The following is a 21543-nucleotide window of genomic DNA, read 5'->3' on the forward strand; positions in this document are numbered from 1 at the left end:
AGAGAGACAGGCAGAGTTCAGAAGGAACTTAAATAGCACCACACGCTCCCCACGATGGCTTTATCTGAACCCAGTTCAAAGCTACCTCTCCTTACTTTTTAATTCACAACTTACTGATGTCTTCAGAAGTGGAAAAAGAAAGGAGGAGAAGAAAGGCATTAGCTTCCCCTCTGCTTTCTGCAAGGATAACACACAGTCTGTTTGGCTTTGGTTCTGGGCAATGGTAGCTGTACTTTCAGATTGATGATTTAGTCCTATTGTCTGGACAAATACTGACAGCCATTTCACACAAACATGTGTTTGGGTTGAAGACTACAGTGCCTAGAAAAAAATAGGTTGTTTTTAGGGGTCTGAACAGTCTTGCAGAGGTCATGTCCATTCCTAAGCTTTTTCCACAAAATGTTTTCTTGAAGATGTTTGTGCCAAAGAAACCACTCTAGGGGACCCTGCCTTTCAACAGGAGAGTGGCTGCCAGCTCCCTTGTCCTGTTTTCTGTTGTCTGCAAGACAGCAAGGCAATGAAGGAACTTGCAGCCTGACACCTCCTGCCTCCCACTGAGGTGTGCCTCTGAGTGCCACAGCTCCCACTCCTGACCCTGCTGCATGCCATTTGAAATCTGCTCACCACGGATCTGTGGTGCTCATTCCACAGCCTGCTGAACCCTGAAATGTCATTAAATCCATGTATGGCAGCAAGTGCATCAAGGACAGCATATTTAATTTCCTGCTGGCTGCAGCCTGGCATTATCTGTGTTTCTGAAAATTGCTGCCATATAGTAGCAGCAACTATTTTTAAATTCCTAGGCTTGGCGCAAATAATGAAGTAAAAAGACAATGTGTTTGTCTGGGAATTGCTGAAACTGATGAGAATGGGAGCTACTGATGAAATAAAGAGGTTTTGATAAACATTCTCTTAAGGTCAAGTTGTTTGATAACCAATGTGGAAAGACCATCAGACTGCCTACAGCTGCCAAAAAACCATAATGAGGAGATACTTGAGTCTTTATCCAATGGTGACAATAAAGGTGGGGCTCCCAGTAAACCAGTCCAGGATGAAACAAATAGACATTGGCCTTGGACTTCCTTATGATGGTGTACAAAATTGTACAACTACCAGCCATCCTAAAGTGTTCCTATCTTTGCTTGAATGAAAAGGGAAATGAGAGAAGCTAAGAAGGAAATAGAATTACTAGAAAGGAATGAGATCTCTTTTTGAAGAAGAGATACAAATGATTTCTTTGGTGTTGCCTTGTGTTTCATTTGTTAGGATTAGAAGAGTTATAAACAGGTCTGTAATGTGCTGGGCCTGGATTCATTAATTTAGAATGAGTCATGGGGTGACATCTCATGAAATGTAATAAACAAAAACTGTGCAGAAATTTGGCTGGGGGAACCCTACTAAAATATAGTTTTTAAAAAACAATTTCAGAAAATACATATCTTAGTTTGTTAATTTACTGATTCAATGCTTCTTTCAATGTTTATCCTAACAAGATCATGTAACAGACTTCTACAGAAGCTTTTCCAGAGCTCAATGACACTGAGGTCTTCTCTTTGAAGAAGGCCTCCACTATATTTCTTCTGCTAAAAGATGAAGGAAGATGATAACTATATAAATGTGTTGGTTTATCAGAATCCCAGGTAGCTGGGAAAAAAAATTTAAAAAAAAAAAGTTAAACAACTGGTGGAAAGACTTTTCTAATGAACAGTGACATTCCGCAATGAAATGCAAATGTCTACGAAGCCTTGTGACATTTATTATGAGCTTTCTTTTGTTATCTGGAGCATGTCATGGAATATTATGTGTCATTTAGGTACTTTTGAGGGCTTACCTCAGTGGTGCAGCCTAAGGAAAGGTGCTGCTGGTATTTATATCTCCCATGATAATCTTCACTGGTTAATCAGATATTTCTGTGGGAAATGCCTTGGCTTTGCTGAACTGGCTATGCTCACCTAGAGCAATTTTCCAAAAAAAGCCCAGGTTCAAGGAGAAAATATTAATTGTACTCTGTCACTTTAGGGATTTATGTTGTTGAGCTTCCTCAAAATAAAGCCTGTTACTAAGATTGCAATCAATTAAAATAATTTTTAAAAATACAGAGTCAAAATAAATGCACATAAGAGGCCATTGATTAGATCACTCATGTGGAAGGCAGATGACCTGGTTGGAAGACTTTTCTCAAGCTATGACAGCACTTTCCACAGAATATTCTGAGTACTGTAACAATCCATAGACAGATCTTTAAATATTTGCTCCATTGCCACTGCTCAAGACTGGCAAGATTCATGGAGCCAAAAGGAGAGAATGTGCAGTTCAGGTATTTGGCTGGAGGTAGAAAGAATTTGTATCTTCCTTTTGCAATGTTTATTGTTTGTACAAAATAACTATTCAAATTAAAAGAAACATTAGGTTTTGGGGTTTTTTTCCATCTGGCTCAGAACCTTATATTGTAATGTGGACACTTAATTCTGCCTCCTCCTGCCTGATTGTTTAGCTGCTCACTTTAACACCCAAATCCCTGTGTCAAACACCTCAGACCATGGCTGAAGAACTAGGGAAGCATTTCCTTCCCTGCAGCCTTCGCATCCAAAATCTGTTTGGTTTGCAAAGTTTTTGGGAAGTGATGTTTTCTTGTTAGGTTCTTTCAGAGCCAAATACATGCTGTGAGTGGACTGCCATAGTCTGAGGAAAATGTTAATATAACCAGAATATGTTACTGATATCCATACAAGCCATTATTTATTTGAAAGAGTAATTTCAGCCTTTTTCTCATGATGTGCATGGGGTGTTTTCCTCTCCAAAATAATTTGAATTTCCAAGCAAATAAATTCAGTGCTTCTGTGCAGAGAATTTTTAACAAATCCTAAGATTATATTGGCAAGCTTACAGTATCTAGCAACCATTTTTATTATTATTCTTTTTTTACTTACATCCACACTAAGGAATACACTGAACACCAATGGATATGTTTTATGGATCTCCACACAAAAAATAAAGAAAAAAAGAAAAAAAAGAGCATAAGATAGAGCCCCAGTGAAAGAAATGAAAACATTTTCCTTTCAAAGCTTTCCTTTGCTTGCTAGGAAAATATTTATGAAATGCAGTTTAATGCATTTGCTGAAAATTAACAGAGATGCATTTGCAGCTAATTAACCTATTCTCAAAGAAAGCAATTGGGAAATGCTTGATTAATGTTTAAGGCATAAGATACACACAAAAAATGTAGGCAAAACTTCATCATGGCACCCAGGAGATCACTGTGTGACACAATCTAGAGTCTGTGTGTAGCTCACTCTCCACAGGAACTAATTTTGAAGCGCCAGAATGCTGTGAATTGTCTGTAAAACACTGTAGAAGAAGCTCAGCGTAGAACAGAAGGCATGCTTTCCCTAGGAAGAATGCTGATAAAATTTTAATGAAGTAACATGTTGTCATGGGGATTTGTTGCTATTCATTAATTCATTGTGCTTTTCCCCTATAGTTTTGCTGAAGTTGAGTGACAAATTGTCAAGTAGCAGTCTTAGAGGTTTAAAGTTTCTCATTGATAATCCAACTTCACCGCAAATAGTTTTAAAGTATCCACTGTTTATGGAATAAACCTTCTGAGGTGCTGGAGCTAGACTCATCCATGTGGGGAGAGTGGGCTGTGTTTTCTTTATTCCCTCAACTGCCTCACTGTCAGTAACTGACACCTCCCAGGAACAGGTTCTACCACATCTGAATATTTCCAGACGTGTTCATATTATCAGCATGACCATCTTTAAAAAAACAAAACAATAGCCCTGAAAAATGTGTGTCCTTCCCACAAAGGGTGGGGTGAAGACTCTGGCCTGAAGCCTGAGGAGGACAATGAAGCTGGGGAAGGGTCTGGAGCTCAGGTCTGAGGAGGAGCAGCTGAGGGAGCTGGGGGGGCCCAGCCTGGAGAAAAGGAGGCTCAGGGGGATATTCTGGCTCTGCACAACTCCCTGACAGGAGGAGACAGCCAGGTGAGGGTCAGGCTCTGCTCCAAAGGAGCAACGACAGGACCATAGGAAATGGCCTCAAGTTGTGCCAGGGGAGGTTTAGATCAGATATTAGGAAAAATTTCTTCAGGGAAAATATTGTCAAGCTTTAGAACAGATGGAGCCGCCACCCCTGGAGGCATTTACAAGCTCTGTAGATGCGGCACCTGGAGACATGGTTTAGTGGTGGTTTTGGTGGTGATGATGGAGGAACTGTTGGATCAATGATCTTAGAGGGATTTTCCATGATTCTATGGTATTGCTGCTCCCAAAGCAAAAATAATTTTATCCCCTTCTCTGGGTACTTGGATGTGAGATCTATGGGGATTCTATTCTATTTTTTTTCTCACAGAGGCTTTATCAATGCAACCCCCATCAGGATGTGAAGTATCTATGGAATTTACAAGAAGCCAAGCACAAAAAACCCCCATAAAAATGTTTTCTTGACTGACCTCAAACCCTCAATGGTGAGGTGCATGGAAAAAAGAAGTTTAGTGGGCTTCATTTGAGAAGAGATGTTGAGTCATTTATGGTTTTGGCTCTTGAGAGCTGAGTGCTGTTCCTTACTCAATGTGTGCTTCCACATCAGACCATGTCTTCTGTCTTAATCTTTGCAAATATCCACACCCAGCACAGACTTTTGTAATTTTTTATGCAAGATAGCATTTTTGTGCCTGAAAAGTTACCCCAAGGTTCCTGAATGCTGTAGACAATGACATTAGCTTCAGCCAGTGTCAGCTGGATCAATTGTTCCTTATTTAAGCTATTCCAAATTTTCAGGGGTTTGGTTTTTTTTTTTTTTTTTCTATATAGGGTAAATACTTTCAAGGTTTTCAGGAAGAGGATGGTCTAAATTTTGCACAATGGGGTGATATTCACATAGCAACATATTGCTAAAGTATAATGTTTTCCAGGACTGGCTTCCAGCTGTTTTCCAGATTTGCTGGCAATTCTGCAATGGAAATAGAGTGTACTATCAGACGTGATTATGACAAGTCCTGGCCTCCAGATTTTAATTTCCCAATAATATAGCTGAAAATTAAGGTGATGATTTTAAACAGACATTTTGAGACATCTCTGTTTACCCAGACTTCCCTAATTATCAGCAGTGAATATGGATATTTAGTTAGTAAGGGATTTGTAGGAGACAAAATTATTTCATGAACAGCATGATCTTTGTTTAATTGTTCTAATGGATGCACACATAGTTTTGAAACTAAATCTACAGCTGGAAGAATTTTTCCTTCAGAAGATTGCAAAAAAAATTCTCCTTTCCAGTTCTGCACCAGTATCAAGAATAAATCTTCCTACCCACTACAAACTGGAGATTTAAATTGTTCAGTCTACCAGAAACAGTCTTAAAACAATCTCTTAAATTATTAAATTTCATATCAGCTGTGTTTTATCAGAGTTCACCCCTATACTGTGTTGGCTGGAGAAGGGCCTTTCACAAGGCCAGTGGTAGAGCAGAGGCAAATGGCTTCAAACTGACAGAGGGCAGCCTCGAGGTTTGATAGGATGGAAAAATTCTTCCCTCTGAGGGTGGAGAGGCCCTGGCACAGGTTATCCAGATAAGTTGTATTGCCTCATCCCTGGAAGTGTTCAGGGGCAAGTTGTAAGCCAAGGAAATTCATGCATCTCATACCCCGTGCTTTCCCTCAGAGCTTTCAAGTGGTAGAAAATTTGAACCAGTTACTGCTGAGGCTGTACCACATCTAAACTTAGAATTAAAGGTGTAGCAGGCCATCACTGTTGCCCATTCTATCACCCAGTTCTGCTGGTTGTGCCTGTGGCTTACTTGGAAACAGGATGACTCCAGAGGTTTAGCTTGTCTCTGTTGCATCTTCTCTGATATATTTTCTCACTTTAATATGGCTTGGGTAAACATGTGATTGAGAAGCGATAAGAAAAACTGACTAAAATAATGAAGAAATTGAGATTATAGGTCTAATTATGAGGACTTGTGGAGCCAAAAATTTGGACTCTGAGTTGGTTAAATCAGTGTATTAATAGATCGGTGTAACTTTATACCAGCTGAGAATCCAGGGCAGAGCCTTCTTTGTTAGTGTTAAGTGGGGAGTTAAGCCAAATTATCCTGTTACACACTGGATCAGAATCAAGCCTCTTGTGATCCTCCACCTAGATTTTCCTTGCTGTCTAACCTTCTGCATCTAAATCTCCTTTTAAACACACTTGTCTTTCATTCCAGTAGAACCTTAGCATAATTTGCACTTTAATTCTACCTTTTGCTAAATGATCTTAATGTCCTCTACAGGAATTAATTGATTAAGGCTCTGCCTGCTCTTAAGAGTGCATGCTTTCATCCTCAGTTTATCCGGGGGGATATTGAAACATATCCAAGTCAAGTAACAAGCTCAAGGTCGCGGGAGGGGAGTGAACAAAACTGGGAATCGAAACCTCCACGCCTGGATCTGCCGAGCTGCAATCCCTGCACTCAGTTCTGCTCATCACCCTGCTTGTGCAGGCAGGTCTGGATCCAGACAGTTTTAGTGAAGCCTTGCAGTGAGATGTAATTAATTTGTTACGAATGCCTATAAATAAAATAAATGCTGAAATGATCCACACTTCTCTCTTGTCAAAATCATCCCCATCTCTCGCAATCCCCGCTCACTGGCTGCTGACATTATTTCTTGGTTATTGGATGACAGTTCAGTGCCTTGAGTGTTCTTCTCGCTGTAGGGTTAGTAGGATAATTGACAAACCACAGGGACCAGATCCCTGGATTAGGATGACCGGACTGTCAAAACAGCCATGACAAACTCTCACATCAACTTCTACTGCAAGTCAAGTCTATGAGGAAAAAATGCACCTTGGCAGAGCCAGAAGGGAAGTCTTTAGTTTAAATCTTTTCCCACTGCACAAAAAGCTACAGCAAGGGGGAGGAGAGACCATGGATCTTTGTGTTTAATTCATAGAAAACTCTGTTCCAGCAAGTCACAATTAATTAGAGTACTTGAGTAAACATTTTGGGGTCCTATTGTGTTTGCTTAATGTGTTTACTGGAATGCATGACAGATGTCACTTCTGTTTCTTATTAAAGACTGACAAATGACTGTAGAGTCTGTGTGTGTGTAGCCCTCAAGAACACCCACACACAAACAAATCAATTTATTTTGCAAGGTGAATATTAGCATCTAAAAGTCATGAGTACTATTTAAATTAGTTACTGTCTACATAGGAACTTTAGAAATTTAAAGTATTATAGAAATACTGTTACTAGTTTTACTGAATAATATCTTCAGGGCTTTTTCTTTTTTTGCATTAAAATTTTAAAAATGAACACTTGAAACAATAGTCAAATCATTTGCTTTTCTTCATGTCACTTTTAACATGTCTCTTAGACTTTCAGAAATTCAGTCACACGTCTTTGAAATGACAGCTAGAGTGGCATCTGTTTATAAAGAAAGAGAAGTGTTCTCTGTATGAAAATCTATATTGCAAAATGTTGAAAGAAAATTAAAATGCAAACAGAAGAAGGTTATTTACTTCATTCTGCAACTAACACATGGGATCGGGACACCTAGGATTAGAAATATTCAATTGTTTTTAAAATATAAAACTTGAAAATTATTTTTCATGTTTCACTTTGGCTTTGCAGTATGATCAAATGGGTTTAGAATAGCTAATCAGTTTTTGGGGAGTTTATTTTATTGAGAGTCATGTTTAAGAAAGAAAAGTGAAACTAGAAAAGATTCCACAGTGTCTTAATGTCACAGAATGCAAAAGAAGAGCTAAGACTCATAGTATTGAGGATGAAAATCTAGAGATAGGAGACCAACGTAGGAGGAAATGACATTTTATGCATGAAAACTGAAATTACAATTTTGGCTTCCTTTTTTTTTAAGAATTTTTTGGGTTTCTAATTTTTTTTTTCTCTGAGGCACCAAGTTTTCTGGTAGGGGAAAAGATTTACATCCTGAAGCTGACTGTTGTCATTCAGATGTGAAATGCCCTCAGATTTATGGAGACACATAGTTTGAATTAAAGATTCTTCTTTATTATGTTCTTGTGGTTTTTTTAACTGCAGAATCAATTCCAGTCATGGTGCTCTCTCTTTAAAGTAGGTTCCTGGTCCATCCTTTGATTAAAGAAAACACATAGACATGTGCACCACCAGGTTTATTCATGTGGTTCCAGAAAAATCTTCAGAGAAGAAACAGAAGTGGAATTTTGTTTATTTATTTTCCCCCACAGTGCATAAAGTAAGCATTAAATACATCTAGACATTTTTAAAATATGCTGATATATGGCCAAATGACTCTTTAGCTGCTCATAGGATTTAGGAGTGAAAAGCAACATAAGGCATCCCAATTAACCCACCCATCATCTAGAATTGTTTTTATCAGTCCTGATCTGAATGAAATTTCATTTGCTCCAGGGAAAGTTTGCTGAAGTTCTGTGTTGGAGGACTCAAATCTCCATTGCTGAGGGAGCCAAATAAAAAGTTTATTTTTGGCCTTAGGCCAGTCCTGCTTGTTACCTATGAAACTCAGTGTCAGTGGGAGGTTAGAACAAAACCTTTCTTTGACCAGCCTGCTGATTCCTTCACTCACATTGTTCTTCTCCATGGGGTCAAGCAAATTTGGCAGTAGGGGAGAAGAGTCAGCAGTGTGTTCTTGTGGTTTCATGTTGTGCCAGCTGGGTCTTTGCTTGCAGGAGGCACAGCGAAGTTTTCATATTATGCCTTGATCATAAAACAGAATCACAGAATGGTTTGGGTTGAAGGGATCTTAAACTTCACCCTGCCATGGGTGGAGACACCTTCCACTAGACCAGGTTGCTCCAAGTCCCTTCCAAACTGTCTTGAACACTTCCAAAATCTCTCTAAGTTTAATTTTGTTTAGATTACTTAGCAATTTTTAGCTCGGGTGTTTTAATTTCTGTATGACTGATACTTCCTCAACCAAGTTAACACTATTGTCACCCTCCAAATCACAGTGTTACCATATCAAGAATTAGAAGTTAAAACTGTTTAAAAAAGTTTTTATTATTATTTTAAAAGTCATTCCAAGTGAAAAATCTGAAAGTTTCCTTTTGGAGATGATGACTTAGAAGCATATCATTGTTTTTACAAATGCTATTTTATTTTTCTTGCTGCTCAAATTAAATCTGTGAAACTGACTTAAATGCATAAGACCTTTTGGTAATACTGACTGCACTTCTCACAACTCCACTGTAATATGAGATACTGAAAAAGTATTTACAACATGAATCTTAAAATATCAGCAATGATGTTCCAAATGTATAATCTGAGCTTTGTAGCCTACTTCTATACTCTGATTCAACATTTCTGATATAAGTAAATGTATGTGATTGGGAAAATTATAGTGGTGCCAAATTTGTGTGGGATACAAGCACATTTGCCACATAAAGGAATGACATTATTCAATGTGGTAGAAACTGCATCACTACAGTTTGAGTATGTTTTCTCTAAAATGTTACAAGTCTTCTCCCAAAGAAAATATTGTGCTAGAAGCATTTTTTTCAACCTTTTTCTTTTTTCAACAGGCTTCATCACTGCTGAGTTCCTAATATAACCCAAATTACAGTTTTTCATGTTGGACTTGCAGGGATATCACATATGTTTAATCCTGCTTGCTTTTTATGCAATTAACAGCACATTTAGAGACTTATCTGGTAGCTGTCCAGGAAGACCAAGCTGACATCCTTGCTGACATCCTAATTTCAGGGAATGACTAACCAGCAGTGCCTCACACCCCAGCACTGGCTCAGCTGCCAATTGTTACGCTGGTTCAACAAAGACCCTCAAATGCTTAGAGCAGAAAGGAGATGAGTTTCCCCAGCTTTTTGGTAAGATAAAATTACCAAGATTTCTGAAATCAGAAGCAAAGTCAGTGCAGTTGGTGAGTAATAAATGGGATTATTTAACAAACAAGGCCTGAATAAGAATGTTTAATATGCTAAAAGCAAAAACACAGCAGAAGAGACTGAATTCCTCAGCCATTTTCATTTAAGAAACCCATATTGACCCTAAGAACCAGAGCTGAGTGCTTATATGGTATAAATCAGGACAGTGTTATTCAGTCTTGTGTTTCTGGAAGGAAGGAAAGAAAGAAGGAAGAAACATTAAGTGTGGAAATTATTTTCCACTTATAAAAGTAGCCCTGTGTTTTTCAGAATTTATCCTTAACTTTGGATCCCCTTTTTCATGGCATGACTTGGATTTTTAATCAAGAGCAGGGATTGAGAAGTGAGTCAGGAGCATCTCCCCCAACTTCTGTTTCCCTCCTTGTCCCATCTGAGCTGAAAACTTAGAGCTGAAATAGAGATGGGTGCAGTAGAAAGTGGCTCAAGGTGCAATTTGCAACCTGTAAATGACCTGTCTGAATTCAGTAGCTGATCCAAAGAGGGGCATAAACTTGCAATTATGTACAGTTAAAGGAACTTTTAGCCCAAATAATGAAAACTCCTGTTTTTATTTGGTAATGGTTTGGGATAAATCACGAGGTCGGAATTGTTTCTTTTTCTTTTAGTGAGGCAAGAACCATAAACTTGAACTGTTAAAATCAGAGATCACCTATGTTTTCATCTTTCATTTCTGTCTTAGAAGTGGGATCAGAATTATATAGAGAAAAGCTAATAACTGAACACACAGATTATATGTACTTATAAAACCAACAGTAGATATGTCTGTTAAAGGAATTTGGGAAAAAAAAATCAGTTCAAGATCGAAGGCTGAACACAGTGGAAGGTTCTGACCATAGTTCCAGCAATAACAGGAACATGTTGAGATCTGTCAAGAAGCCAAACCAGGATGAATGAAGAGGTCCCCCCTAGGTACCCAATGGCAGCCCAAAATGTCTTGCCTTCAGCCTGACTACTGCAGGCAGCAATTTGCCAGCCTTGCACGGGCTCTCAGGGATCTTGTCTAGCATATATCAGTAGAAATTTTCCATTTGGATTCAATTACTTTCTAACAGAAATCATAACGCTGGATTCACAAACTTCCAGCCCAGCTGGGAGTCGGAGCTTAGATTCCTCAGGGTACAGGTCAGATGAATTTTCCACCTACCTGAGGTTTAAAATTATGTGACTTCAAGGTCAGATGAAGACCTTTGTCTGAACCTGCTTCTGCTATTTGATTGCATTTATTAAGAGCAACAATGCTTTTTCTGGATCTTGCATTTTTCTGATTCTTGCATTCAGTACACGGCTGACACAGATCACACTTTGTGCAGTACTGAGAGGAGGGTTGGAAATGTGTGGCTTTGTTTCATGCTTACATTTATGCTCTCAGTCACACTCATTCTGGTGCTTACCACATTTTACTGTGCTTGGTAATAAGCTACTGAGAAAGTGGTTACCTTTTTCATAGGATCACAGATAAACAGAATGGTTTGAGTTGAAGGGGCCTTAAAGAGTGCCTTTTTCCAACACCTTTCCATGAGCAAAGACATTTTCCACTAGACCAGGTTGCTCAGAACCCTATCCAATCTGGAGCATGTGCATGGGGAATTGCAATTTCTTGTCCTTCAAAAGAGCTCAGCTTGGCCCAAAGCATGAGGACTCTCTGGACTAACTGAGAAGAAAAGCTCTTTGTTGGCAGGGATCTTTGTGGTGCTGGATTTTTCACATTCTCCATTCCTGTAAATTGTGTACACTCAACAAATTAAGATACGGAGTGTGGGATGGGCTCTGACAAAGCACAGCTCTGCCTAAAACAAAGACCTGTTTGCAAAGATACCGTCCTTGCTGCATCTTCCTCTACTGACTTCCAAACAAAAATATTTTAATTATTTTTACTGTTGAGATTGATGTATTACAAGTATGAGATACCAATGTTGGAAACATCCAACAATGGAGAAGCAGTACTTTCTATCAAAGATAGTGCAGCAAATTAAAAAGACATCTATAATTTAAAATAGCACCAACATGGGCATTTTTCTTCTCTGAAAATTTTCCTTCTCTGTACCTCCTGCTCAGTGCCTGCAGTGTCTCAGTGCAGAGTCCACAAAAGCACAGGTGATCTCACTGCTCTCAGCAAAATTATTTTTAGTCAGAAGAACCATTTGCAGCAGCAAACTCTGAGCATTGCTTATAAGAAAATCCAGTCATAATTGAAAAGGTGGATGAAATTTAAACTTAAACCAGTAAGTACCACAAGGAAAAAAAATCCAGTTGTGTTTATGCAATCTATATCTATTTATATCTAACTAAAGTTCTACACATTTTATTTATATGTCTCCAAGCAGGTAATAATTAAGACAGATGCATATACACATAATACAAACCATTTTTGCTTGCTATTGTTTGTGCTGTATGCTCAGGAGCTTTAGTTATGTTTTGAACAACCAGTGAGTTAAATTGCAAATACCTACAGATCTGAGCCTGCCTTGAGCAGCCTTTTTGGTTCTGATTCCTGACCTACTTTAGAGGGTTTATTTATTTTTTTGCTGAAGGTAGCACCCAGCTTTTCAAAACAAGATGCTGAGCTAGAGGAATATTTCTAAACAATAACTTAGTTTGAGAGCAGTCAGTAACTGTAGGCTGTGTAAGCTCTGGGAATGAAGGATTATATCAAACCAAGGACCATCAATTTTGTTTCTCTAGGTAAATGCACAGTGACTTCAATTGGATTGTAGGGGGAGAAGTGTAGGCAGTGGAGGAGGAATGTAAGAATGAGGTGAGGGGTAGGGTCTAAAGTTTATAGGTATTTTATAAAGCTGAAGAGAAATTTATTCTTTGAGTGCACCATAATAAAAAAAGAATTTTTCTGTGTGTGCTGCAATGTTGCCTTGGTTGCATGTCCAGAGAAATCACATTATGTGACATTATGTAGAGCAGCTCCCCATGAGTAACTTCCACTTTCACTGAACTTTCTTCCATCACCTGTCATCTTAAAGCAGTGTGTGCATGACTCAGAAGTCAAAATCAATAGAAATAAGGAAAATGTAAGTCCTTTAGGCCCACTCACTGCTAGTTTCAATGGCAATCCAGCATCTGAGCACTACATTGACAGGATTTAAGAGAGACTTTCTGCAAGAGTGGTGTAAAATAAAGTGCTATTATAGTTAATCTATAGTGTTCTGAAGAACAGGGTTTTGTATACAACACATTGATATGAATATGTGTTATTTAATTTAATATTTATCAGATTATATAGGGAAAATAGACCATCTCTAGCAAAATCAAAATGCCTGTGGTTCTATAAAGTGGAAAAAATCTAACAGATTTCCAAATAAAAATTCAAATAGGCTTTAACTTTTACAGCTTTGAGTGCCAATAGGTAGATTAAAAGTTAGCTTGAAAAAATGCCTGAGGGAGCAAACAGTTGCTTAATGAGGATACATGGAATGAAATTAAAATGCAGCCTTAATAAAGATAAATTCAAAATGTAATGTTAGCAAAGTCATATTATTTAAATCATATTCCCATGTATAAAGTGACTACATTTGGTCTATCTGAAAAAACAGAATGAAGAAAACATACACAAACCCTCTAATGATCTCCCAAATCTCAAAGGTTGACTTCAAAATTATGGAATAAGATTTAACCCACGGAGAATATGAATGGTTACATACAGCGCAGAAAACCTCATTTCAGCTTAGGGAATCTTCAAAGCTGTCTTCCCAAAAGGGCTGGATGTGCATGTTTTGGCTAGTGAGAAACAGATTAGTTTTGCTAAATATTAATAAGCCTTTCCTATATGCCTTAATACTTGTTATATTCTCATGCTGTTTTCCTCAGCAGTAAGAGTGTCTTATTGATCTGACACAGGTATTTCACTGCACACGCTGACACCGAACACACAGATGGTAAAAATAAGACCTGCCAGAGCCAAGTTGACAGACATTTACTTCAGCAGCTGCAGATACTTCAGCAGGCACAGCTGTGATTCAGCTCAGCCTATGACCCCATCATTTACAATACTGTTCTGGGGTGCCCTGATCTATTGCCCACGAGCTTCTTCCATCTGTGTCATAGAATCACAGAATACCCTGAGTTGGGAGGGACCCACCAGGATCATCAAATCCAACTCCTGGCCCTGCACAGACACCCCAACAATCCCACCCTGTGCATCTCTGAGGGCAGTGTTCAAACACTCCCTCAGCTCTGGCAGCCTTGGGGCTGTGCCCATTCCCTGGGAAGCCTCTTCATTGCCCTAAAGCCCTCCGGGGGAGAATCTTTCCCTGATATCCAACCTAAACCACCATGAAACAGCATCATGGTGTCCCCTTTAGTCCTGTCACTTGTCACCAGATAGGAGAGACGGGTGCTTGTCCCTCTGCTGCCCCTCACAAAGAAGCTGCAGTCTTCTCTGAGGCTGTCAGGTGGGAGTTCAGTGCAGGAGATCTCACTCAGTGATAACACAGTGGGTACACACAAGCCTGCCACACCCTGACAAATACCCCATTACACAGTGCAGCAAAATGTACTCATTGTACATGGAAAGTGGAAATGTTGAAAGGAAGTCTTCACCCTGCATTCTAAGTGACATTTCTTATTTAAGGAGCTGGTTGTAAGATCCAGACAAACCACTGAGAACAATTGGCTGTGTGGTAAAACACTCTCACAGAGCTGAGGCAGCCGCCAATACAGCATTGTGCACTGCTCTGAGTCTGATTAGAATTCTGGTGAACAAGCTCCTACAATTATGATTTGATTTTAATTAGTTTAGATATTAACAGAATAGGCCCCAGCAGTCTTTAAATGTCACTGAGTTTCCCAGAAGGCCAAGGGTGTCTCAGCCATCTTTCTTGCTTTGTCCAAAGGGCCTCCGGGAAACCAAGAAAAAGCCAAGAAATATCAAAGCCTCGAGTACACTGTGGTCACCCACACTAATCAGCATTGGGTCTGTCAAGTGTCTCTGTGACTCACATTACCAAACCTTTTAAAAGAAGCACATTTTAATAATTTCCTGAAATTACCCACTAAGGGCATATGTAACATTTACCACGTTATTATATACACTGCACTGAGGTTCATCAATCAATCAAAACAGAGGGTAATGTGCATGTTTAAGCTACATCACAAAAGAGACTGTTGTTGTTGAGAACTTTTCAAAACACATTGGTGCCAGTCTACTGGGGTGGCAATTAATTAGGAAGAAGGTGACCGGTGGCATTGTGCACTGGGAAATTATTGCCAGGTTGTCTCCGAGTGTGAAGCAGCTTTTTTTTCTTAACTGAAGCAGTTGATTTGCTTTTGTGAAGCTCAGAGACTGAAGGGTCCTCGAGGAATCTGAAGGCCCTGATTGTTGTTCAAGTCAGCCCTTTAGTTTTAAAAAGAGAAAGAATTGTAGAGCTAAAAAAGTTAGAGCATAATTCTGTGGAGGGAATTTAGCAGACAAAATACTGTGCCAAATATTATTTTTTCATTATGCAATTAAAATAAGTTTCTAGACTTTAAAATGGCCCCAGTAGATTATCAATCAGAAGATTCAAGAAAACTAAGTGAAACTCAGCTTCAAACTTAACTGTCTGAAAGTACACTGAGGGTCAAAACTCTCCTTATTATGGGATGTTCAACCACTGGAATTGTTCAAGGCTCTTAGCAACCTGATCTAGTAGGTGGCATCACTGCTTATGGCAGGAAGATTGGAATTACATGATCTTTAAGACCCCATCCAACCCAAGATTTTCTATGATTATATGATTCAATATCTATTAGAATCTGTTAGTAGATTCTGGCTCATATCAGTTGTCTAAACAAAGGAAATTGTGCTCTTTGAGTGAGTTAGAATACTGAAGACTTTGGCTTGGAGATGGACCAAATCTCCATTCTGGACAGGCATCTAAAGGCAAGACACTGTGCAGCACTGAAAATTACTGGGCTAAGTGAATTTACTTGATATCATAACATCCAGCTTCTTCTCTACTGCACATAGTGTAACAATAATAACATAAAATTGGTGGTGTCTTGGACACAAATTCCCTAAGCACTAAATTTTTAGGTGCTGACTCTACACGTTTTTAAGAGGCTGCAAGTCAGTGGATTATGAACCAACTGTCAAATCAAGATTACTGAGACATACTAAATTATGTAGACAATAACATGCCAAGGAATAAGATATTAATAAAGTCTCTGGCCATCAAAATGATCAGGTGGAAGTATGAGCTGACTTGATGTGGCTTCAGGATAAAACTGAGTGCCAGCTCCTCACCTGAATTATGAGCAGGAGCAAAGCTGTGAGATAAAAAACAGAAATTCTTGTGAGGCATCTCCCATGTTGTGATGAGAGAAACTACATAAATACCATAAGGAAAAAAGAAAAAAGTATTCTCTGAGACGGTGGAACTATTCCTGTCTAGAGTCCGTCCTTTCTTTGGGCTTGAATCTGAGGCTGGAAATGTTCACACTGAAATACACTTGCCTCTGGATCTCTCCAGGGTTCAGTATGGGGCTCCCTGTGATTCCAGCAGTACAGTCATCTTCTGTATGAATTTTCCTTTATTTCAGTCAAAAGTGTTCACCATCAGAATGGTGTTTTCTTGGCATGCAGCCAAGAAATGCTTCATGCATACAACAGAAATTTATGGGAATACTATCCAAGGATGGAAGTTGAACCTGAAGCATTTTGGTGCTCCATGAAGCATCCCATGAGCTATGGGGTGCCATGTGCCACGCCCAAGCCTTGCTGAGGCTCCCTCTGGTAGATCTCTTGGTTCAGACCACAGCTGTGACAGAAAACATGCCAGCAGTAAAGTTGGAGGGATGATAAAGACCTCCCACCTGGGCATGTGGGATTATTCTTTGTCCTGTTTTCATTTAGCATCAGTGGTAGCTATGAAGGGCTGCTGTTTGGTTTTAAAGAACAGAATGCACTTAGGCAGCACTGGTTTGGCAGTGAGCAAACACATAGGAAAGTTTAACCAGAGAAGGAGAGGAATGGCTTTCTGGAGTTGCAACAGTGGATGGCAGACTAGGGTATCACAGGCCAGTCTTGATTTGAGGAATTTCACCTAATTTAATGGACTACTAATTAACACAAACTTCAGATTACTGAAGAAAACCTTAGGGAAGTGTCCTCTTTCCCCCTCACTCAATCTGAACTTCAGTCACACCTTTTGTCCCCTCTGCCTAGTTTCATACTTCCTATTTTTGGGGTTTTTTTGAAGTGCTACACTTCAGCCATTCCCATTCTGCTGATGTGCTGTGTGGCTACGAGAGATTGTTCATGGCTTTAACATTGCTAAAATCATTGGAGGACTTTTTCCCACTATGGCAAACTGCAAAGCTGTTCATCTGCAGCTACTGCAGCCCACCCCTCCCCAAATATGCCAACCAATGGAATTTGGACTGTGACTGGAACTTGGGATAAGACAAAGGGGTTACTCTTGTCCAATCTCAGGAGCAGAATGTATACACAAGTTATGCCAGAAGAAAGACATGCTGATGGCTCAAATATTCAGGGGGAAGCTGCTGATGTGCAAAGTAAATGTCCCAGCACAGCCCACCAGTTCAGGCTCCGAGATAAGGACAGAGGCAAACCCTGGAGGAGGGTCCTGCCTCTTTGTCCTTATTCAAGTTGTGATAACTCCCCTGATGGGGAAGTACTGAGACAATCACATGAATCCTGAAGGTGTTCACGTCTGCTGATGGGCCAAAATGGGCTGTAATAGACCCAGCTGGGCTTGTGTAATAGGCAGCTGGATTGTCCTATAGGGTGTCAGAGGTTCACAGCATTGCCTCATCCAGCTGAAGCTCAGCACCCCACAGGAGGTACTTGAGCATTCCCACCTGAACCTGAGTGAATATAAACCAAACAGATATTAGATTCTGGACTTTCCCCCACCACTCAATGGATCTAGTCTGGAATCATCACTTTGACCCAGTCTACAGATAATGAGATCTTTTTAAATTTATCTGTTCCTTCTCTTTCTTAAAAATTTTCACTCTATCTCTATCTCTATCTCTATCTCTATCTCTATCTCTATCTCTATCTCTATCTCTATCTCTATCTCTATCTATCTCTATCTCTATCTCTATCTCTATCTCTATCTCTATCTCTATCTATATCTATATCTATACCTATATCTACATACAATCATAGTCATGGATAACAGCAACTAAAATGTCATTATACCTGTTTTCCTGTGCAACCAAATTGCTCTACAATAAACCCTACATATGTGTATTTACCCATATGGATCATTCAGTGTTGTTTTACTGTATTAACAGAAGTTTAGGTTCCCCTTTCCTCCTCTGACAGGTTGTAAAAGAGGCTCAGAAGGTTGGGCTCATGTTTGTAGCAGAGTCTGGCTCTTTGCTTCTTATTCATTCAGTGTGCTTCTGCTGTCCCCACAGGGGGGTTCAGCCCTGGTGTGCAATGAAACAGTAGATTTGTGGGCTGTCCTCTCTGCCCTGAAGCAATTTTTCAACTCTGAGTCACCGCTAAAATCATTAAGGTTGGAAAAGACCTCCAAGAACATCAAATCCAGTTGTTGACAACCACCATGTTTACCATTAAACCATGTCCTCACATGTTATATCTGCATTTTTTGAACACTTTGAGGGATGGTAACTTCGCCGCTTTCCTGGGCTGTCTATTCCAAAGCTTTACTTACCATGAAGAAAAAATTCCAATACCTAGTCTAAACTTCCCCTGGTGCAACTTGAGGTAATTTCATTTCATTCTGTCACTTGTCACCTGGGAGAAGAATGCTCCAAGCCTGATTCTTATAAAGCTCTGTAGTCTGTGAAGTTTAGCTGGGACTGTGTATGTGTCTGCTTTCACATGTTCATCTGTTTCTCCCTAATGACTCATTAACATATTTGTCATTGTCAACAACTCTTCCAATGGCATCAAATTCCAAGGAATGTTATGGGCTAGCTCAGTAAAGGAGAAAAAATATTTTCTTATGATTCCATCACGAGACAGCTCCAATATAAACTCAACAGATGTTTATTAGAGAATCACTGTAGAAGGGCCACTGTGTAGCTTAGGAGTGAGAAAATCTCAGTGTTTGCAGTTTATTAGACATCAGAAAGCACAAATGCTCACTTAAAAACTTAACAAACCAGCTGCATTATTTCCGGTGTTTTGCAAAGTTATAGTTTCTTCAGAGTCAGATGTAGTATCCCTGTCACAGAATGTCTTGTATTGGAAAGAACCTTAAAGACCACCTGGTTCCAGCCCCCTGCCATGGGCAGGGACACCTTCCACCATCCCAGGCTGCTCCAAGCCCCATCCAACCCAGCTTTGAACATTCCCAGGGATGGGGCAGCCACAGCTTCTTTGGGCAACATTCCAGTACTGCACCACCCTCCTGTGGTAGAACTGTTTGAGTAAAGTGAGAATAGATATTTTTCTTTATACTATTTCCTCCTGTATTTTAAGTGAAATATTTTTTTTCTATTTTATGTATCAATACCTTGGATTTAACTGTTGTTCTACCTCAGAATTGATGAATTAGCTGTACTGGGTTTATATACCTTCATTTAATGGTCTAGATTTTGACCTGTTCTTACAGCATCAGCTTTCCTTACTTTTCATTTGTGAATGGAAAATGATGCCAGAAGATAATTAACCTGCACCACACAAGAACTGTGGTTCTTTATACCAAATCCTCTGGCCTACTTCCTCATACTTGCTCAGGGCTTCCTATTTGTTTACACACATAGGCCGGATTCTGGCTTGAGGCATCACACAGCTGATCAAGGGCTGTGCAGAGGTTTTTGTATCCTTTTGATTAGCTCAGGCAGGAGTTGCATCAGAGTTGCCTCTGCCTTCTAGTGCTCCCTGTACTTTGTTCTCCTTTCTGTGTATTCATGAAGCAGCATTCTCCAGATCTCAGGCTTTTGGAGGATGCTGCCATCCACCCGGCAGCCACATCTGTGTTATAAAACAACTGCAAAATGCCAAGGTAAAGCAGCTTCAGCTCTTCACCAGTTTTCTCCAAGTAATTTCTTCTTATTCCTTGCCTACTCTGAGCTCAGGGAATAGGCAGCCCAAGTTCGGAATAGAGCAGGAAGCAAAGGTTGTTTGGATCTGTCTTTTCCTGGGGTTGAGATGACACCTATGTCCCTCCAGGAATAAACTGTCTTCACATGGCACTATTCGGTCACACAGATGCCACCAAAATCCTGTGATTATCTATGTTCTGACTTCCAGTCAGGAATATTGCCTGCTGAAGCTACAGGACTGGTATGTCATGAGCAACAAAAAATCAGTTTTCGGCACAAGTCTTTCTTCTCTTGTTTCAGTCACTCTCAGCTTTAGTCTAAGTTAAGTTATTTCATAGAGAAAAAGCAACTGAGAAATGTTACATTAAAGAGCCTATCATTGACAGTGTTTTATATTTAATTACAGCTTTGATTCCTGTTTGAGAATAGCTATAAGGCATCTATTGTTTACAGTCACCTCTGTCTCATTAACAGCAGGAAAACTTTCTCTCTTTCATTTTTTTTTCACTAGCATTGTTTGCCACTGTGAAACAAATAGTGGATCAAGTCTGACAATTCTGAAAGTCTAACATATAGCAGATATGTGTTTTCAAGGGATCATTCATACTGTTTATTTTTTAAAGGAGAAATCAGATATATATTTAACGAGAATTTACTTTACAAAGAACAATTTCTTCTCCGGAAATTATCAACATTTTCCATCCACCTGGACAGAAGCTAAAAATACCACTCATCCAGACAATATGAAAACCAGAAAACTTGCCCCCTATATGACAGACACTTTATTTATTAAACAGAGAACATATCAATTATGTATAGCAGTTATACTTATGTCAACTATTTTGTTGCACAGGAAGATTTATTCAAGGGTGGGAGGACAGCAGGAAAGTGTGAAAACAAAGAAAATAAATAGTTTCCTGGAAAAGGCTGAAAGATAGACAATCATTCCATTTTGATACATGTAAGCACAATAAAAAAGATATAAAGAGTTTAAGGACTAACATGATTGTGAGAAATATAGACATTTAAGAGGGCATTGATGCTCTGCCACAGAAACGTAACCACAGATAATGAAGCACCTGAAAAAGCCCCTCTGAATATTTTCTGTATTAAATGAGACATTTATTTTCATTTCACAAAAGGGATACAGTCAACTATAAGCATTCATAACAGCAACTGTAAACACCTAATTAGAAACTGTGACAATGAGTTAAACGTTAAGAAACCACATCTGCTCCCCAAGTTATTGTCTGCTGTGAGAGTTCTCTCCTTCTGTACATGGCTAAACAAAAAGGGCCAGGGCTCCTTCTCTGTCTGTAAGACCAGCTGGGAGGAGACAGCTTGTACCCATATGCTTAGACACTCTTCCTCCTGAAAGCAGAGTGGCTGCATCCCACCTGCTGCCTGGAAATGGATCCTGTATTGTGTGAACCCCTGAGCAGCATGCAGACACTGTCTGGGTGGGTGCTACTTAGCAAGGACCAAAAACAGGGCTGGGAGCACTTAGGAGAGTCAGGATATTCACAGGATTGACAGGATGGTACCCAACCCCTTTCTGTGTTATTGCCTGGTGGATAAATAGGGCCTGGGAAGTGAGAAATGGATGGAGGGATCAGTTCAGGAGCTGTTTATATGTACAAGGAGCTGAGGGAGT

The sequence above is a fragment of the Lonchura striata genome, chromosome 3 (genome assembly GCF_046129695.1).
Source record: "Lonchura striata isolate bLonStr1 chromosome 3, bLonStr1.mat, whole genome shotgun sequence".
NCBI classification, from domain to species: domain Eukaryota; kingdom Metazoa; phylum Chordata; class Aves; order Passeriformes; family Estrildidae; genus Lonchura; species Lonchura striata.